Below are 17,582 nucleotides of genomic sequence, written 5' to 3'. Positions count from 1 at the left end.
TTCTGAGGTTCAAGTATTTAAAAAAGAAAAAAAAAACTTCCATCTTTTGAAACAGAGATAACAGACTTTGAGCTGGAATGGGCCTCCAGAAGTCAGTCCAAACCCTTTATTTTATAGATGAAAAAACTGGGGACCAGAGATTAGATGACTTGCACAACTAAAATTGCATGGATAGCACATAGAAGAGGTAGGATTACAGCTGAGGAACTAATGAAAATAAAAAATGGGAGGAAAAGGAATGGAGGAGGTAAAGCAGAAAATATAAGCCATTATATAGTTTTGAGGAGATGAGCATGGTCAAATAAGCACTTCAAGATCTCTTTTGCTGCCACATTTTTAAGGTGAATAAAACTGGCAGTAAGGAAGACTTCCAAATGTTTAAGTGACAGGTAATTTGTTTCTCACATTTCTTGGTGCTTTTACATATAGATGTGACCCACTCAAAGCAGACAAAAAGTCAACAGAATATCCACTCTCACTAAGCAAAATTAAAGGTATCAAAGGAACCAAAACAGTAATCATTGAGGTCTTCCATTAATGTTTAAATAACTGAATGTATTTTTAATTCAATTTATACTTTTCAAAAAGCAATGACTAAAAATTCAGAGCTAGTTGCTATGAGATTGAAAACAGTTTTAAAAACTAAACCACAACTACAAATTGGAATAAAATTAAAATCCACAATGTTTCTCTTACTGGGATTCTAACAGATACTAAATTGTAAGATAGCTTCAGTTTCACATGAGCATGGAGACTATTATCATACCTAAAACTGTGTATATTCTCTAGTACATACCAAGCAGTGTTTCAAATATTTTAGGCATAATACAAGTTTGGCACAAAACATTACACACTATATATCTAAAAACATCTGGTTTCACTGGGTAATATAGTTACATGCCTTATTTAATTGTTTTAATAGCAAATTACATCATTTCAATACACATTCTTCCATAAGGAAGAATTATAATCTTAGTGTCATAAAACTGCACCGGTCTGTGATACAGATTCACCTGTAGAGTTTTTGTACCCTGATTCCCAACTTATTTTTACATTGCTACTACAATTTCCTTATATCTTCCAACCAAATAACTCAATAAGAAGATATGTTGGATGCTTATGTGCATATGTATGTGTCTGTGATTGTATTTTATAATAGATTTATAAATATATATAGTTATTGCTAGTTATTAAACTTCTGTACTATATGCTAGCTAGGTTACAGAATCATTCTAGTATCCATGCTCATAGCAACCCACAAAGCATATAAAAGATGTCAATATTTAAAACTTTTTTTTTCCAAGTCTTCAAAACCAAAAATGAGTTGTACATTTCAATTTTTGTATTAAGGCTGTCACAAACTCTCTTATCTACCACAGTCAGAAAATGTAGAAGTTTCTGTTCTTTTTCTTACAACAGATTAATAAAAAAGAAAGACCTATAAAAGCTAAACTTACTTTCAAAGCAATTACATATGGGGACAGAAATAGTATAGTATAACTCACATTTATAGTGTTTTAGATTTAACAAAACATTTTCCTCACATCAACCCCACCAAGACAGCTAATAATAATGGATATCATAATATGATCTAGGAGGCACATTGAGTTTTCAAAATGAAAACTCAATGTGCCTCCTAGATCATATCTAGAAAACTGGTGAATGGCAATGAACATATCTGTGGGGTTTTATGTTTTACTTTTCTATAATAGATTACAAGAGAAGCCTGATCATCTGTTTTGCCTCCTTGATAATAAAACTGAGGCATGTTTGGAAGCTATATATATGGAATCAGATAAAGATACTTAACTCAATGACACCAGTGAAAAGAAACTTAGCATAGCTCTCAAACACCTCTAAACACCAGGGAGTATCTGCAATTTACATTGGATACCTAAATACTACCTTTTACATGATTATTAATTTTTAAAATTTATGACCTATCCATAATTTTAAACAAAGTATTGCTTATATACTTTTTTAAAAAATCATAGTAATTGTAAAAATATCAAATTTCCTACTTTGCCTCTCAATTTCCTTAAGGTCAATATTATCAGACTAAGATTATTAATTTTTTTTAATCCTTAACATCTAGCAGGATGCCTGGCACCTAAAAGGAACTTAATAAATGTTGACTGAACATGCTTTACAAGAAAGAAATAGCGCTGGAAGAAAAATAGTACAAATCAGACAAATGTTGCAACATTTTTTACGAGACCCATGAAAAAGAATAAAAGGTATACTGATAACATTTGATGAATTTATTGCAACATTATGCTGGGGTGGTATAAAAGTAGCACAGGAAACTAAAATCAATTAGAAGGCTTTATAACAGTACAGTGTAACAACTAGAAAACTACAGGACCAGACGTTAAGTTTTCTGGTCTGCAGAAATGCATTTAAAATTAAAGTAATGGGAAAATTTTCTCCAGGCATTTTGCAATTACAACATTGATGGAATTCTTAAAACAGACATGAAGGTCTTTGGACAAATATGCTAAAGATAGCTGCAAGGGCTAATGAAATACATAAACATTTATTCATTTAATCTAAAATACTTTTGCAGGAGCAGCTAGGTGGCTCAGTAGATTGAGAGTCAGTCCCAGAGCCCGGAGGTCCTGGGTTCAGATATGGTCTCAGACCTGTCCTAGCTGTGTTACCCTGGGCAAGTCACTTAACCCCCATTGCCTAGCCCTTAACACTCTTCTGCCTTGGAATCAATACATAGTATTGATTCCAAGGCAGAAGATAAGGGTTTTTTAAATAAATTAAATTAAATTAAATTAAGCAAAATACATCAAAGATTCAACACTTAAGTTTCTTATTGACTATAGGAATCTACACTTTCACACTATACTAATCCTGGAAACATACCTCATGATAACCAGTTTGACAGAATCTCAAATACCATTTCTACTTTATCCCAAGAATCAGTAAGCTAGATGATAAATTTCTTATCAGCAAAACTGCAGTCCCTTCAGAAATGGTAAAGGGAGTATAAAAAAATTTACATTTATCAAATTACCTAAAGTTAGTACTCTTTTTAATCTGATAAATGAAGAACCTCACAATACATATTTACAAACTACTACTACCACTTTTTCTGGGCAACTTAGGCAACTCACTCATTTAACTTGGAAAAAAAAAGTGTTACTTGTCTTTGTCAAATGACTTTTTACTACCTACCTCATAAGGCAGTTGTGAAGAAAATACTTTACCAAAATCGATTTGCATTGTATAATTCCTCCTGGTATTTTATTTAATCATTCAACAAGTATTGTTTGCTATGTACAGAACACTATGCTAGGGACTGGACAATTATTTTTTATGCTGAAAATGATAAAGTTTTACTAAAATGGCTGGTTAAATTTAATAGTGCTTTGACAGTCACTACAACATACTGATTTTTCTTCTTTTCAATTTGAAAATGCATTATGTTCCACCCCCCTCCAAATTAAAAAACAAAAACAATTATAAAAGGCTAATAAACATATTCAGCTGACAACAGCCTCTGAACCCTGCCAAAAATTCATTAAACAGAAAAACTGAGTCACAATATCTAGAACAGTAAAGACATGCTATGTCTTTACTCAGAGGCAAAAATTTAACCAACACATTTATGTTCATTTTTAAATGTTAGTTTAAACAATTGGGTTTGGTAGGAGATGGAGTTAACTGCCCTAGCAACTAGATGTCCAATTACAACAGTGTTTACTGACATCACTGTAACATTGGCTCAATCAGAAAGGGCAGTTTCCTAGCGGGAAAGCTGGGGTTGAGACTGGGGCAGGAGAGCTTAGTTAATGACTTCCTATTTTATCTAGAGATACTTGGAAGACAAAAATCCCAAAGATACAGAAATGGAGAATTGTCTTATTAAGCTAAAAATATAATGCTGTTGGGAATTTAAAATGCTTCTACTTTTCCAAAAGTGAGGTAAGAAACAAGATTTTCACTATTTTACAAAGCAAAAATATTAGGGATGATAGTGTCTAAATTGACAAGTTGTAGCCAACATGTGAAAGCCAACTAGTTCATATTTGGTTTCTCCATTTAGAGTGAAATAACTGAAGGAGTGCAGTTCATTCTAAATTTCGACCTTAGTATTTTAGGCAGGACAAAAAAAAAAATCTAGTATATATCCACAGATGGACATTTCTTTCTCCCTTTTTTTTTAAACCCTTACTGTCTTAGTAACAATTCTAGACAGAAGGACAAGGGATAGGCAAACAGGGTTAAATTTAAGTGACTTGCCCAAGTCATCAACATTTCCTGAAGATAACTAAAATCTTATATGAAAATAATTTTAGTACAGGAGTGAACAAAAAAATGCTCAAGTAATTTGCATTTTATTTTGATATGAAAATTAAATAAAGCAAGGCCAATTACTCTACAAAAAGGTGTTTTTTTTTCTATTTTTTAAAAGCCTAAGCATAATCTAAAATCTTAAAATGATTTCTGGTTCATAAAAAGTTCAAAACTGATTTTTTTTAAAAGCAATCGTTATGCTAAGACTCAAAGGTGCTAACCGGTACAAGTCAGAACTTGTTAACTAAATTAGTCTCAAGTTCACTTACATGCCTTTTGAAATTGTCTACTTAAAATCACTCACTCTTTGTATTACACATTTTTTTTTTATCAATTAGGTATGTTTCTGCTTAAGCTTTGCTGCAGACTTAAGACATTAGAAATCGCTTGAGATTTATTTTTCAAATGTTGAAGCAGCAAATTTGTCCATTGTTAAACAGGTTTTTTTTTAAGATCCACCCCCCCCAAAAAATAATCAAAATCCTATGACTGAATGTTTAATAAAATCTTACACAGTACAGGTCGCCACTACCCCACACTAGTCAAACACAAAACGTATTACCTTCAGTTACAATGAACCACGGATATCTACTGATAAAAACCATCAAAAGTCATCCATTTCAGTTTTTTCTTTACAGCTCTGTACCTTAAATAAGTATTTCTCCAAAGCAGACACATCCATAGTACTAAAAATGCAGGTAGTGTTTAAAAAAATAAAAATCCAAAAAACTACAAAAGATAACCGCGAAAGGGATGGGGGGAGGACAGGACCTGAAACAAACTTAAAACTCTTCGGCAACTTCCAGTGGGAAACTAGATTTCTCGTCTTCCAACCCAACATGCTTTGCACCGCCAAATAGTACAACTACCGAACAACAAAGAGTTGTAGGAGCCAGAGGGAAGATGATGTAGGAGGGGGCGCGTCGCCACCCAGCATTTGACTCTTATCCCTGACGGGAAAGGTTAGGCAGGAGCCCAGGGAGAGAAAGGTGCCCGCGGGGGGCCTGGAAGAGAGGAATGGAGCCGGTCGCCTATTAACTTCCACTGCACAACTGGGCAAAGGAGTGGCGGCAAGTGGCCGGCCCTGCCTAGGACAGACCAAGGAGGTCCGGGACGCTGCTGGGTGTAGCCCGGCGGACCAGCTCCACCTGTGGCCTGGGTGGGGGGCACGTGTGCCCGGATTGGGATCTCAAGAGATGGAGGGGGGCCGACAGGGGAGGGGAGGACAAGGCGCTGCTGTTACCTGGGTTCCGGCCGCCGCGGGCAGAAGGAGGAGGCGGCGGCGGCGGCGGCGGTCCTCTCCCGCCCCTGGGTTCGGGCGAAGGCTGGGCCGCCGCCGCGGCCTGGCACAAGGCGCACAGCGAGCTCCCTCCCGGCCGGGCCACCGCCGCCGCGGTTCCCGGCCCCCCCTGGCCCTCCGTGGGGCCGGGCCGCCCCCCTTCTCCTCCTCCTCACGGGCCGGGCCGGCTCAGGGTCCCAGGCGGCCGACCTGCGGCTGGGGCCTCTCCCAGCGCAGCCCGGGACTCCGCTCACTTGCCGCAGCGCCCACCCTTACTTTCCCTTCCCCCGGGCGGTGGCCGCCGAGCGGCGGAGAGGGCAGCCGAGGCCTCGGGTAGACAGCAAACAAGAGCACGGACTCCGCCACCCGGGACGCTCCGTTAAGGCGACGACGACCGGGGCCGTGTTGTTGCTGCCAACTTGTCGAGGGGGGCACTGGGCATGCGCAAACACAGACCACATCCGGGTAACTTTTTTTTTTTTTTTAACCAGAGCCTGTGTGGCTTTTTTTCCCCTTCTCCTTTCTCCTCTACTGGCTCCCCCACCCCCACCCCCGCCTCCAACCTCTCTTCACTCCCCCGTCACCAGTCCTCCTCTGCTTCTCCTCCCCCTGCTTCTATCTCGGATATTCGGAGTACTCTGCAAAGCGCAGGCGCATGCAAGTCAAATTGTACTTTGGTGTCGAACGCCGCCCGCGGCTTCAGGCTTGGAGTCGGGAGGGCAAGTTTAATGAATGGAAGTGGAGGAGTGACCAGGAGCTAGGAGGACTCGTTTTGAGGTAGCTGGCGCTGCCCTACCCAAGAGAGGACCCAAGCAGCCTCTCACTCCCAACTTTGCGCTGGAGAAGTAACCGCGATGTTTCCATAGCAATCTCCTGGCCCTTTTATTTATTTTTTTTTGGCCTGGTGGAGGGGAGGAGAAAAGGGAATACATCAAAGACACTCTTTTGCTACGACACCCGGTGGCAAATGAGTTTGTGGAACCTTAGTTTCTGGGGAAGTTGTGATAATAGCGCTTTGCCCCTTTCTCATTCCACCCCAACTTCTAGATCCAAAGTGTCCAATCAAAACTGAATCGTCCTAGTTCTCAAACTCTATTGTAAATAGCTGATCATCAAAATAATCTGGTACTGGATAAGAATTAGAGAGGTGGATCATTGGAATAGATTAGCTGCACAATACTCAGTAAATAACCCTTATTTAATGTTTGGTAAATCCAAAGATCCTAGCATTTGGAACAGGAACTCACTATTTGACAAGAGCTCCTGGGAAAATTGGAAAAACAGTATAGCAGAAACTAGGTATAGACCAGTTTTCCACTGTCTGCCAAGATAAGGTCAAAATGGGTACAAAGAGGGTAATATCATAAGCAAATAAGAACAGCAGAGAATACTTTTACTTGTCAGATGGGTGGGGGGAGGGAATGTATGACCAAACAAGAGACAGAATTACTAGATTTAAAATGAATAGTTTTGATTATATTAAATTTAAGAGTTTACACAAACAAAACCAATGCGACATAGATTAGAAGGAAAACAGAAAGGGGGAGCAGGATTTTACAGCAAGTAATTGATAAAGGCCTCATTTCTCAAATATATAGACAACTGAGTCAAACTTATAATACAAGTCCTTCCCCATGATAAATGGTAAAAGGATACAAACAGGCAGTTTTCAGACAAATCAAAGGCATCTATAGCCATATAAAAATGCTTTAAGTCACCCTTGATAAGAGAAATGTACATTTAAAATGGACAACTGCACACCTATCAGATTGGCCAATAGGACAGCAAAGAAAAATGATAAATTTTGGAAGGAATGTTGGAAAATTGGATCACTAAAGCAACGTTAGTGGAATTGCAAACTAATCTATTACCATTCTAGGGAGCAATTTGGAATTGTACCCACAGGGCTATAAAACTGTATATACCCTTGGCCCATCCATAGCACGATTAGGTCTGTAACCCAAAGAGATTAAAGGAATGGAAAAGGATCTATTTGACTAAAAAAAAAAGTGCTGTTTTTGTGACAGCTCTTTTTGTACTGGACCTATTTGTCTTGAAAAAAAATTTTTTTTGCATTGTTTTTGTGCTGGCAAAGAATTGGAAATAAGGAGTATACCCAAAATTTGGAGAATGACTGAACAGGTTGTAGTGGAATACTATTTTGCTAAAAGAAATGATGAGCAGATAGTTTCTGAAAAACCTGGGGAGACTTAACATGAATTGATGAAGAGTGAGGTAAGCAGAACCTGGAGAATATTTTACATAGTAACAGTAAAATGAACTGTGAATGACTTAGCTATTCTCAGCAATACAATGATCCAAGACAATATCAAAGGACTTGATGAAAAATGCCATATATCCCCAAAGAAAGAACTGATAGAGGCTAACTACAGACAGAAACATAATATATTTTACTTTATTTCTTCATCTTTTTTTATTTGAGGTTTGTTTTTTTTTCACAAAAGGACTAATATATAAAAATATTTTACATGACTGCAGATGAAAAATCTATATCTGCTTACCATCTCAAGGAATGAATTTGGAATTCAAAATTTTTAAAAAATGAATGTTAAAAGTTGTTTTTATATGTAATTGGGGAAAATACAATATTATTTTTAAAAAAACCAAAATCCCAAGATTCCCTGTCCCCTCCCATAATGAAAAGGAGGGGGTAAATTAATGATAACCAAGTGGTTACTGGAAGCAACTTAAGGCCAAGTAATATGGGGGGGGGGGGAAAAGAGAGGAGATACGTACATCTGTGACATATATAAACATATTACTTGGCCTCAAGAATTTACATAAAATATGTACACATGATGGGAAGCTTAAATGTACATATGTACATATATATACTATGCACAAGTTTACATATATGTATATATATATAAACTTCTGGTCATATATGTATCATAAATATCTATGTATCCCTCATTCTCAACATTTTTTAAATGCCTACAATGTGCTAGGTATTGAGCCAAAGAAACAAAAATAAAATTAATAGTCCCTTACCTTCAAGATACATTCTAGGGAATGAGTGGAAGAGGTCCTAGAAATGTATTGTTTACACAGATAAGTAGAAGATAATCCTTGTTTGTTCCATAGCACCTAATAACACTTAACACACTTGAATCAAGAAAAAAATGAGAAAGGCTCCTCCATATCCCAAGAATTTTTAAATAGAATTCCAAACTTTCCAGAGAGCTATCAAGGCAGAAAATGAGTTTAAAACTAACTTCTGATACTACCTCATCGACACAAACTAACCAACCCTCAGTTTCTTCTTCTATAAAATAAGGGGATTGGGTGACTTCTGAGTTCCTTATCAGTTCAATCACAAAACAAATAGGGAACAGGTTCTGTGCAGATGGAACATTTGCAACACCTGAGCTACATTCCCAGCATCCTTTTAAGTTACATCCTCATTTTACGTAAGGATGCGTAGGAGATAAATTTGGCTGAGACGCATGCTGCGGGGCTCTTTTTTCAAAGCTTGTGCTTTTGGTAAAGTGCTGCAAGTGTGAGTCTCTGACCCTCTTTGCTCTGCTCACTTGACTGAAAGAACCTTTTTTCTTTCCCTTCTCTTTTGATTATTATTTAAAATCCTACAGTTCCAAGGTGCATTTTTGGAGGGAATATCCTCATTAATGAGATAACAAATCTATCTGAGCACCTGAGTGAATAAAATCTGGGAGAAAGTAAAAGCAAATGTCTTACTTGATCACTGATAGAGCAGGAGCAGTTGCCCTGATTGCCAAATATCTAGAACCTCCCAACAATTTAGAGAGCAGAAGGTACACATTTGTTATTTGTCCATAATTCTTTTTTTTTTTAACCTTTACCTTCCCTCTTGGAGTCAATACTGTGTATTGGACTGAAGTGAAGTGGAGTTGCACAAAGTCATTAACCTCATTCTCTCCTCCAGGGCCATTGAAGTCCAGTGGAAGGGCAAAAGTCAGGACATCTGGTGATGGTTCGGGATGCAGTGAACAACCTTGGAGTCCTTGATGTCTGGTCAAGTTCTAAATGCTCCATAGTGAGCACCTATTTCAGCTGCCTTCTTGGCAATTAGAACAAATTGTTCTCATCCACTCATGCCACCAGAAAAAGTCTTTCATATGATTGGTGTAGACATTCCCCTAACCCACTGATAGCTTTGAGGGTTAGTCAACCTCAACCTGGTTTCACCCATCTACTAAGATGGTTTTCCTGAGCTAGTGTCCCTTCCCATGTGACACCTTCTTAGAGCCACAGGTGAGAGTTGGATGAAAGGTAGTCACCAAAGGTGAATGAGCAGCCCTGAAAGGGACTCAGCAGGCCCTCACACCAGAGGTGCTAGTCCTCCCTGAAATACTCCATATGCCCCAGTAAATATGCTACAAAATAAGCAAATGAGCTTCACCCCACCGGAAAAAAAAAAAGTCTAATCTAGTCACTTCTCAGTTCAGCTACCTGATAGAAGGAAGACTTTAGTTCAGATTTTCTGTTAGACATTTAGTGTAACGTGCCTGAGCCTCAGCTTTCTCATCTGTAAAATGGGAGATAGAACCTACTTCTCAGGATTGTGAGGATCAAGTGGGAGCATAAATAAAAAGTTTTACAAACCTTAAAGAGTTATATAAAGTATAACTTTTTTAGATGCCAGTGAGACATGGAGGCTTTTTAAAATATAAAGATATATTTTCATTCAACCACTCTCTCCATATTTATAATTATATATAAATAAAGGATACACACACATATTTCCTAGGCCCCTACTGTGTGCAGAGCACAAAGTATAGATAAGATTTAGTCTCTGCCCTTATGGAATATATGTAATATAGCCATAGATATTTTTTTAAACCCTTACCTTCCATCTTGAAATCAATACTGTGTATTGGTTCCAAGGCAGAAGAGTGGTAAGGGCTAGGCAATGGGGGTCAAGTGACTTGCCCAGGGTCACACAGCTGGGAAGTGTCTGAAGTTAGATTTGAACCCAGGACCTCCTGTCTCTAGGCCTGGCTCTCAATCCACTGAGCTACCCAGCTGCCCTCCATAGATATTTTAAATAGAGTGAGTCCATGTGAACGGTGCATCAGTAGACAATGGAAAGCAAAAAGAGTTTATCATGGAAAGTGAATAAGACCTATGCAAATTTGGGAAGCAGAAGATTTTCTAAAATTATAGTTTAAATAATGTACCTAGGCTAGAATGGAGAGTTTGGACAGCTGTAGTCTGAGCCATGGTCCCTGGGGAAAGTGTGGAATTAGGGAGGGAATAAATCAGTTCTACTATCATAGCAGGTGATTTAGGGCAGGGGATCAAAAAGGACTAGAGCTAGCAGCAGCTCCTTCTCTCTGTACCAAATAAGGTTGGTTTACTCTCTCAATTTTGACTTTATAATTCTTAATGTCATTCTGTTTCTGAGATTTAGAGACTCATTAGGGAACAGTGGTATAGGTAGTGGAGTTAGAGAGAAAAAAAAAAAACCCTGGATTTAAGCCTTGGCTCAACCATTTACTAATTGTGTATCCTTGGCCAAGTTACTTAATTTTCTGTGCCTTAATTTCCCCATATGTAAAATAGGGATAATAACTATACCTGCTTTTCTAGGCATATAGGGTTGCCACAGGAACAAAAATTAGAGAATATATGGGGAAATGGTTCAAAAACTATGAAGATGGAATCAAGTGTGAATTATTATTATCTTAATTTGCTTCCCCTAAAATGAGAATAACAATTCCAGTCCACCTCATACCCCCAAGGTGAGTAGCAAAATAACTGTGAAGCATTTTATAAATAAGGAAGGGGAAAGGAAAGGAAATAAATATTTATGTAATGCCTACTATGTGCCAGGCATTGTGCTAAGTGTTTTTACAAATATCTTTCTTGATCCTCAACAATCCTGGGACATCGCTACTGGTATTATCCCCATTGTATAATTGAGGAAACTGAGGCAAGCAATGGTTAGATTATCTTGCCAGTATCATACAACTAGTAAATATCTGAGGCCAGATTGTTAAATAATTGAAGAATAACAGAATTTTAGGATTAAATATAAGTTGATCTTATGATGATCTATTTTCTTATCTTCTTACCTTATATGTAATTAAAGGTCATACAGCCAAAAAGCAGAGTGATAACTAAAACCCAGATCCCCAAGTTTCTCACCTCAGGGTTTCTTCTACTGTACTATCCTACCTCTCATTTATTCATTCAGTATTGGTAACATTAAAATAACAGTAACAACTCAGTGAAAAAGAGATGTTAAGATAGTACCAGATAGGGAGCTGGTGTCTATAGGATTGATATGGTTTGAAATATACACATTACAATCTAGTCCTATTTCCTTCACTTTGCTTACTTTTGTTTTTTTCTTTCAAGGAAGATTTTATCACAGCTTAACAGAACAAGAAGGATGTCTTATCTGTGGTGTAAAAAAAAGCAGCAGTAAAACATTTTTTTTAAACATTCTTGTTAAATAGTACCAGAGAGACAGGGATAACTATTTTTTAAAACAAATATTTCAACCACTGACTCATTTAGCATTTAGTGTATTGAAGTCTGTTTTACTGCTTAAATATTCAGAATAAGAGAGAAATTGCATAGTCAAATGGTGGCCTTTGTCTACTATTAAGAAGATTAGATCAGTTCCAACCCATTCCTTAAGACCCAAAGTCCTGATTGAGGCAGAGACCCAAATGGTTCATTTTAGGTAGTACAGACCTAGGATAATAACAATAGCTAGCATTTGTATGTACCATGTAAAGGGTTCACAAAATGCTTTACATATATAATCTCTTTTGATCCTCAACCCAAGTTTGACCCAGAAGACAGAAGAAGAAGATTTGAGGATGACCCCTGGGAAACATGACACTAGAGCAAACATATCCTAGGTAAATAATGGATATGACTCAATTTCTTAAGAGACCCCTGGATCAAACAACCCAAATATTGGCCCCCAGACCTCAGTCCCTCCATGAAGGATATCTTCCACAATAATGCCTTGCACATAGTAAGTACTCAGAAAATATTGTTGAATTGAATTACTAAACACTGCTATAAGAAATCATGAAAATTGTCATTCATATTTATATAGCACTTTAAAGTTTACAAAATGCTTTTCTCACGATAAACCGTTGCAGTAGGATGAAAGTAAATGGAGTCTATTATTTTATTTCCTTCACTGACAAATATGTCCCAAAATTCAGAAGCCCACAATCTTTGAGTGACTTAGGAGATGTCAAAAATCTTACTAAAATGCATAACTATGTTTCATTGGAGTGGTTAACTTAAATTTTCTTCAGAATATGCAGAAATAAGGGATTGGGGTAGATAACTGCACCTTTCTCTTTTCTCCCAGCAGGCCCCAAAGCAACCTAAACTAGACAGCTCACCACTGAAATAAATACACTTGCTGACAATCTCATTGTCACAGGCATAAAAAAGAATGTTGCAGGTGCTGAAGAAGACGATTTTGTATTAGAAAAACAAAGCCCCCCCCCCCAAATGCCAGAACTGGCATGTGTTGTTTCATTATCTCAGTGACAAAAATATGTCATAAAGAATATTTGTGGTTAGGATTTTTTTTTTAGCATTCAATTTTTTTTTTAAAGCCCTTACCTTCCGTTTTGGAGTCAATACTGTGTATTGGCTCCAAGGCAGAAGAGTGGTAAGGGCTAGGCAATGGGGGTCAAGTGACTTGCCCAGGGTCACACAGCTGGGAAGTATCTGAGGCCAGATTTGAACCTAGAACCTCCCATCTCTAGGACTGGCTCTCAATCCACTGAGCCACCCAGTTGCCCCCTAGCATTCAATTTTAAGAGAGAAAAGGCCCTACCGTACTAAATTCTGGTTTTATTGTGTCTCCCCCCCCACCCCCAAAGAGGATTTTTACTTGGACAAAAAATCCTAGTTACTATCTAAAAAGTTTATGAGTCAATCAAGCATGACCTTTTAAATATTTAAATGAGAACTAGTAGCCCTGAATCTATGACAACAGGATTTCATAGTCACACCACCCCCCCCCCATACTCCTTCACACAAAGGCAATGTTTGAAGAACAGGATTTTTTTTCAACATTGAATAGTTATATTTGATTAAATATTTCTGCCCCAAGTTCGTCCAGAATCTTCATCTTTATAACATATCATTTAATCTAATGTAATTTTAAAACAGGATTACCTAAGTGCTTTGGAGAAGAAAAAATGTACACCCGAATACAAAACAACCTACACACACACACAAAAGCATCTGATTTCCTTTCGGATTCCCTTCCCTACTGTGCTTCCAAGATATCTTTTTTAATTGCCATGAGAAAAACTTACCCCTTGGGTTCTCTGCTTTTCCCTCTCTCTCCCCTGCTGGCTGCCACTTGAGAATTTCTCCTCTTCCCTTTTCCCTTTTCCCATTCACTTTCACTTGCCTGACATTTCTGACAAGCTTCATCCAGCTGCTGCCTTTTTCCTGTTGCAGGGGCACAGTGCCTGCTGTCCCAGCACTTCCTTCATTCCTCTCAGGCTTCCTGAGTCCCTGTGAAATTACTCAGAACCATCTGATTCTGCCACACCATGCTTGTCTCTTCTAACAACAGAGAAGAGAATCAATAAGCTAGGAGATGAGCCTAGGAGAAGAAAATCACTTCGGGCATGCCTAAGCCCTTCAGAACCCTCTTTCCTCCTCTCCTTGGCAAAACTGGGCTTCTTCCTTCTGTGGTTAATTCGGCACCCAAATATAAGCATTTAAAGATGAAGGAAAAGAATGCCCTATAACCACACACAGGGTCACTGCTCCCTGAGGCTGCTGCTTGCTGAAACTTCTCTGGAGCTGATTCCTGTGCTAACTAGGGTCTAGCTAGAAAATCCCATGGATCTTGCTCAAGGCAGATGCCCTGGCTAGATACAAGTCCCAAATTTTTCCTCTCCAGATGTCCATCGTGGCAGAAGTCACCTGCACGGGGCAAGAATTATGAGTAATAACTTCTCTCTACCTCAGTGGAGCCCACAGAGTTCTGAAGTTCATCTGAAATCTTTCAATCAAAAGTTACCCTAGGGTACCCTTGTTAGAAAGTTGGGTCCTGACTCCCTATCCTCCTCTCAGGCCATGCTTAGTCTGGAAAAGAACCTTTCATTGGAGTCAGGTAGCAGCAGTGCCCAAGGGTGAGGACTTATCAGGTGAATCTTTTTATTTAAAAAAAATTTAAATGTTTTATTAAAATTTTGCCATCCTGTGTTAATACAACCTACAAAACTCAAGTAGTAATCTTCAATGCCACCCAAAAAAAAAAACTGGCACTGAAGTTTTCAATGGAAAGAGAAAGCCCTAACTAAACTTTTATAGGACTATTGGATAAATCATTGGGGCTAGAAACTATGATCTGAGAGTGCCTCTCAAAACGAGAATTCCAAATTCTTCTTCCCACCGTGGATCTAAACCTTAACCATCCCTCTAAGCTGAGCAGAAAGCCTACTACCTCACAGAGTCATTGTGAGGAATGTACTTTGCAAACCTTAATATAAAGTGAATTATTATTATTACCTTTTTTATAATAACAGCTCATATTTCTATAGTGCTATAAAAATTGTAAAGTACTTTATCTATAATTATGGATTCTTAACCTAAGGATCTATGACCTTTTAAAAAAATTTTGATAACTATTTCAGTATAATTGGTTTCCTGATTAATCCTATAGTCTTTTATTCACTGAAAAGAATTATTCTGAAGGGGTCCCTAGATTTCCCCAACTTCCAGAAGGATCCATGACATACACAAAAAGGTTAAGAATTCTTGTTGGTCTACATCAGTGATGGTGAACCTTTTAGAGATGGAGTGCCATGCCCATCCACCCTTTCCCCACATAGGGGAGGGAGTAAGCATTCCCATTGAGCTGCTGGGTAGAGGGATGGGGGATGTGAAAAAATGTTGTCAGGCACAATGGAGAGGGGGAGGGGAGCAATCCCACCCAAGTCCCTCTGCCTTTCTATGGGGGGCACAGTGGCCATGTGCCATATTTGGTACCTGTTCCATAGGTTCAGCATCATTGGCCTACACTATCTCATTTGATTCTCACAATAATTGGAATGTATTTGTTGTTGTTCAATCACTTCAATCTGATTCTGCAACCCCATTTGGAGTTTTCTTGCTAAAGGTATTGAAGTGGCTTGCCATTTCCTTCTCCAACTCATTTTATAGATAAGGAAACTGAGGCAAATATTTTTTAAATGATTTGCCCAGGCTCACACAAACTCAGGTATTTCTGACTCCAGTCAAAATCCTTTTGCAATCTTCCTTTGTTTACTACCCTGGGCACTCTATCCATTGCCCCACATTGCCTATAATTAATTCCATTTCAGAGACGAGGAAATAGACTTAAATAAGTTAAGCAAGTTATCCATGGTCATAAGTAGTAACTATCAGAAACAGGAATTGAACACTAGCCAACCAGTATATCCTCCAATTTTAATACTATCCTAGATAATACCTCTTCTCCAAAGTTTCTATGGAATGCCAATTTCTCTAGTCCTCAGCAATTTCCCCCTTTGCTGCACTTTCCCAGCACTCTAGCACTTAATCATAAACAGCATTATAGCAATTAATGTGTTCTTTCTAGTGGCATCAATGTAGTACAGTGAAGAGAGTAGTAGTGAGGTTGATATCATGGGTCCTAGGTTCAAATCTAGACCCTGTCATCTACTCAGTGGGTCACTATGGGAAAGTTAGCTAACCCTTTGGGCTTCACTTTCCTCATAAGTAACGTGAGGGAGTTAGACTAGGGGGCCTCTTAGCCCCTTCCCCACTCCTTCATGCCTTATGCTTCCTGCCCACCTCTCCCCATGATCTACATAGCACTGACCCACTGATCGATTCATAGTTAGTAGGATTTTGAGATGGAAGACACCTTAAAAAGATCATCTAGTTAGTTTCTCTAGTTAAAACTTTTCCAGTTTCTCTCTTAATACTATTTGACTTGGTCCAGTAACTCTTAGCTCTCTAAGAGACTTGATCTTTAGAGCCCAAGTCACACTTTAAAAGGGATCAGAGTGCAATGGAAAGGAGCCTGGATTTGTAGTCAGAAAACCCAAGTCTGAGTGACACAATGGATAGTGGTGGGCCTGGAGTCAAGAAGACTGTCTTGAGATCAAATCTGGCCTCAGACACTTACTGGTTATGTTTCCTTGGGCAAGTCACTTCACTCTGCCTCAGTTTCCTCATCTATAAAATCAGCTGAAGAAGGAACTGGCAAAACAAAACACTCCGGTAACTTTGCCAAGAAAACCCCAGATGGGGTCACGACAAACACCTGAGCAACAACCTAAATCTGAATCCTAGAGATGTCAGCAGCCTGTGTAACTTTGGGACAATTCACCTAATTTCTCTGGCCCTCATATTCTTCATTTGTAAAATAAGGAGGTTGGATTAGATTATTTCTAAGGTGCTTTTTTCCCATTCTTGATCCATAATCTTATGAATATTGTGGCCTTTTGACTGTTCTCTAGAAACATAAGACAGGAGACCCCATTTTTCCTCAGTCTGTTACTCAATGTGGCTCTAGTAAAATACAGAACTTGATCTTGCCTCATGGATCATTAGTGCTTACTGCTGCCATTTGTCATTGTTTAGTCATTTTCAATTGTGTCCATTTCTTCATGACCCACTTGGGGTTTTCTTGGCAAAGATATTGGAGTGGTTTGCCATTTCCTTCTCCAGATCATTTTTATAGATGAGGAAACTGAAGCTAACACGATGAAGTTTTTTTGTGGTCAGATTTGAATTTAGGACCCCTAGACTCCAGGCATGGTGGTTAATCCACCCCACCACCCAGGTGACCAATGACAACTTCTATTGAAACGAAGAAAAGTATCTAGCTGATTTGATCAGTGAGAGCCAATTTATAAAATTCAGACAATATTTTTTTTCTGGCTCGGTAATTCATTTGGTCATATTTCTACTTTCCTTCTTAATCTACATTCAGCAACAAGTAGACTCTGGCCTGGTTACTAACACCAGCCAGAGATGT

At 38.5% G+C, this 17,582-nt stretch overlaps 1 protein-coding gene across 8 annotated transcripts in view; it reads right to left on the bottom strand.

The window, feature by feature from the left end:
• Positions 1–8,617, bottom strand: part of SMAD4 (SMAD family member 4) — a 72,598-nt gene extending 63,981 nt beyond the window's left edge. For 4 of the 8 annotated variants that reach the window (XM_056824434.1, XM_056824437.1, XM_056824440.1 and 1 more), the window contains exon 1: positions 5,864–6,000. The gene's annotated coding sequence lies outside the window, so the exon portion shown is untranslated. Of the gene's footprint in view, positions 1–5,551; positions 5,689–5,863; positions 6,001–8,599 lie in introns of those variants that run through there. The other 4 variants (XM_056824433.1, XM_056824436.1, XM_056824439.1 and 1 more) reach the window with 2 other exon arrangements.
• Between the last annotated feature and the right edge of the window lie 8,965 nt (positions 8,618–17,582).

Source organism: Monodelphis domestica, chromosome 3 (genome assembly GCF_027887165.1).
Source record: "Monodelphis domestica isolate mMonDom1 chromosome 3, mMonDom1.pri, whole genome shotgun sequence".
Classification (NCBI taxonomy): Eukaryota; Metazoa; Chordata; class Mammalia; order Didelphimorphia; family Didelphidae; genus Monodelphis; species Monodelphis domestica.
Note: the sequence above shows the minus strand (reverse complement) of the source record. Positions and strands in the feature narration are given on the sequence as shown.